We start from the raw sequence: 4,095 nt of genomic DNA on the forward strand, positions 1-4,095 counted from the left end.
GTTGCAGCCAGCAAAATTGTTACAGCGGACAACATAGTTAATTGGAACAAAACTTGAGCATAGATTTCATTAACTCCTCCCCATCCAGACCATGGATAGCTGAAATGGGCCCACCAGGTGCTTTGGACTATAACTCCCATCAGTCCTAGCCAGCATGAAGGAATGAAGGGTGTTGTAGTCCAAAGCCCCTGGTGGGCACCAGGTTGTCTACTCCTGAGCTAGGTTTAACAGATTATACTTGCTTGGTTCTATGATACAGAAGAAGGTGGACAGTTCTGCTTTTGTTGTATGAGGGGAGGGTGCTAAGGATCTGATGGGACGCAATGAGACAAGTCATTGTACTCTTTTTTGGTTGGAGAGCTGGGTTTCAAAATACATTACAAAGCAACACAAATTTCAAAGGATAGCTGTGCTTTGGTTCATGTATTGTTTTGGAAATTCAAACTAGGAAGCTTCACATTAAAATGTGAACGAAGCTGAATTCCCCCCCACACACACACATGTGACATGTATATAGCTGTGGCCAACCTCATGTGTGGGAAATTAGTTGTATTTACATACATTTATTTATTCATTTATTAAACCATTTACATAGTGCTATATAATAAAAATACATCACAGCAGTTTACAATGTAATGTAAAAGCATAAACCAGACCATAAAATCATAAGTTAAATTTATCTAGTTTGCATTTTCCAAAACCAAACATGAACTGAAACACAGCTGACCTTTAAACTTTGCACCTGCTGGATTTTCTAAGCAGTTTTGCAGCCAAGCAATGTGTACAAGGTGTACAATGTGAAATTGTGTGAAAAAAAATTTTTTATGACAGTGACGTACAAAAATGCATTATACTAGGGAGCTTCTGCTTTGCAAAAATGGCTGTGTTAGGCAAACTTGTGTACAAACATGTTAAAAGAGGTTTGCACTAAAACACTGTTGAGAGTGTTTTTAAATTTAAAAATTGGAAACGTGGAAATGTGAAGAAATAGAGGGAACACAGGGGAACACAGGGAAATAGAGGGGGCTGGGTTGTCTCTTACAACCCAAATCTGCATCAAGGACCCAGTGGGTCAGAAAAGAAAGAATAGAGGCAAAAACCAGTCAAAGCAAGGCAGATCTTTATTTTTCTGTTGCAGCAGAGACCCCCTTGCAAGGAGGTGAGAAGGATCCAGAACAAAGGTGTGTGAAAACTTTAAAAGACTTTAGAAATTACCAAATTACCAAAGACCGGAGAATAAATTGGTTTCACGACAAGAGGCTCCAAGATGGCAACGGAGGTAGCAGCCTAATTAGAGCCTCCGACTTCAACTAAGCTTTTTTTTAAAATTAGTTTTAGCCTCTTCAAGACCTCAAAACTGCACCTTAAGGACCTTAAAGACTATTGGCTGTCTGTCTTGTCGCCTCGTTTTAATTAGTTTATTCTTTTATTGTTTTATTTTTTTACCGTCACACTGTTTATTGATACTACTACACTGACTCACATCCTTGGAGCTCCCGGACGACGGATTGGCTTGAAATACAGCCAAAGAAGCAGAGGAAACCGCTGAACTCCATTGAGCCTAACTTCGATAAGATAAGTCCAAGAACTCCCCCATGAATACCCTCCCGCCCCAAGTTAAGGCTTAAGGAGGGAAAGTAGGGAGGCTCCCTGATCCAACAGCCTGGATACCGGACTTCCAAACTTTACCTCTACCTTTATTTCTACAATAAAGTTCCCAATAAGGGAAGCTTTCAACTTAGGGAATGGTGTTCACAAGACAGAGCTATAAAGAGCTGGGAATCCCCCTCACCAAAGCGGCTGAACCCTCTACAAGAGGAAGACAGGTGAAAATCTCACACTATTTTAAACCAAAAACAGATAAAATAAGTAATGCTGAGAAACGACACCCCCACGAATGGTCAATAGACCGCACTAGGTACGGGGAGCTCATGGAAATAGATGAAGAAGGGGTGGGAGTCAATCTGGCAACGGAAATAAAACAAGTTACCATAGAGAATGAAACCTTAGTGAATCAACCGGGGCTGGAGCAGGAACAAGAGTCACAAGAGGAAAACTCAGTAATTAAGGCAAATGAGCCCTCCCAAAGACCCAGGCCCGGGGAGAAGATGGGGTTTCACACTGTGACGAATGAGGACCTGGAGGACACAAGAGCCCAATATCTGGACTTGAAATGTCACCCCTACATACTAACAGGACTATATAATGATCTGTTAAATGAACAGAAGTTGCAGATAGGCAGAGAACTGGGACACATCAAAGACTTCCTCTCAGAATGCTTGGGCCTACTTACCGCCCTGACTGAAATAACTAGGAGAATAGACAACTTGCATTCATATAAAGTTCTCTCTAGCACACCAAACGATAACAGCATTAAGGAAAATAAAACCCAACATGATGTGGAAAAAAGGAAAACATCTAGGATCAAATCAAACCAGAAGGGAAACTTATTTGACCCTAAGAAACCCCTCTTAAAGGGGAAGTGTCCCAGGAATAAAGAGAAGAAGCCCAAGAACGTAAAAATGGGAAGGAAGACAAAGCTCCCATCCCGAACAAAGAAAACGAACTTCACAAGACTATTTAAACTATTAGAGAATTCAAACCCAACGAGCCCAGCTCTGCCACCCCTTGATAAACGCTGAAGCCCAAGCTCAAATAAAAACCTCCATAAGGCTGGGCTTTTCAATTCAACAGAGGAACTCCATAAGGCTGGGCTTCACAATTCAACAGAGCAACTAGCGCACCCGAATGGAACCGCGGGAAAATCAAGGGAAAACCCGATCCCTAAGCAAGAAACTCCTCCTAAAACAACATACTCTCGCAGAAATCTAATTCTAAATACAGTGGTGCCCCGCAAGACGAATGCCTCGCAAGACGAAAAACCCGCAAGACGAAAGGGTTTTTCGGTTTTTGCGACGCTTCGCTAGACGATTTTCCCTATGGGCTTGCTTCGCAAGACGAAAGCCCATAGGGAAATCTCCGGGGACCTCTTTTAAATGCTGGCGGTGGGGAGCAAAGCCTTTCCCCCCCCCTCCGGACTTCAGAAGAGGTCCAGGAAGGCCGGCGGGGGCGAAAGGCTTTGCTCCCCACCGCCAGCATTTTAAAAGCGGTCCGGGATAGCAGGGAAGCGCTTCCCGCTATCCCGGACGGCTTTTGAAGGCAGGCGGGGGGGAGCAAAGACTTTTGCCCACCGCCAGCCTTCAGAAGAGGTCCAGGACCTCTTCCGAAGGTGGGCGGGTGGACTTTTGTCCCCCCTGCCTGCCTTTCCGGGAGAGCGGGAAGGCAGCGCTGCGTTTTCCGCTCTCCCGGGAAGGCAGGCAGGGGGGAGCAAAGACTTTTGCCCCCCGCCAGCCTTCAGAAGAGGTCGGGGGACAGACTGTCCCCGGACCTGGTCTGAAGGCGGTTTCCATAGGAACGCATTAATTGATTTTTAATGCATTCCTATGGGAAACCGTGCTTCGCAAGACGAAAAACTCGCAAGACGAAAAGACTTGCGGAACGAATTAATTTTGTCTTGTGAGGCACCACTGTAAACAAAAACTTATCATCCTACCCGTATACATGCACAAAGATCTCCTTTCCCCAGCACAACAGAGAATCTATATTCTCAAGAAAACTGAATTAGCCGTTAGAGGGTTCGTCCCAGCAGAAAACATCATTAATGTTAAATTTCTGCCAGACAAGGACCTAAACAGAGTTGTGGTAACATTCAGAGACTGGCACACAACCAAACTAGTTTCAGACAATAAGGACAAGCTACAAAGGGTTGGATTGCAGGTGACTCGCCTATTCGAAGTGTCCGGTACTCCTTTTTTAAAAAAAATATATTTATTGGAATTTTCCACTTTAGTACATTAAAAAATCAAAAAAGAAAAACAAAATACAAAAAAAGACCAGAAAAAAAGAAAATTAAAAACACATACTGTCAGAGCTGCCCAAGGTCCCAGCTCACAGAGGACCAACGCGAGTTCTTGTTATATACAAAAGTCTTTATTAAGGTTCAGTTTCGATTCCAAAGCCGCGGCGCGCAGCTCTATGTCTCAACCCTAGACCGCTGAAGCTCCGTCTGAATCTCCTCCCCCCAGACACCAGTTC

At 44.0% G+C, this 4,095-nt stretch overlaps 1 long non-coding RNA gene across 1 annotated transcript; it reads right to left on the reverse strand.

The window, feature by feature from the left end:
- Positions 1-1,327: 1,327 nt before the first annotated feature.
- On the reverse strand, positions 1,328-3,803 carry LOC309362396. Its single transcript, XR_014164946.1, has 2 exons — positions 3,526-3,803; positions 1,328-2,834 (listed from the first exon to the last, which is right to left on the reverse strand). It is a non-coding gene; the product is annotated as an uncharacterized lncRNA (long non-coding RNA).
- Between the last annotated feature and the right edge of the window lie 292 nt (positions 3,804-4,095).

Source organism: Podarcis melisellensis (genome assembly GCF_964234715.1).
Source record: "Podarcis melisellensis genome assembly, contig: HAP1_SCAFFOLD_141, whole genome shotgun sequence".
Lineage (NCBI taxonomy): Eukaryota > Metazoa > Chordata > Lepidosauria > Squamata > Lacertidae > Podarcis > Podarcis melisellensis.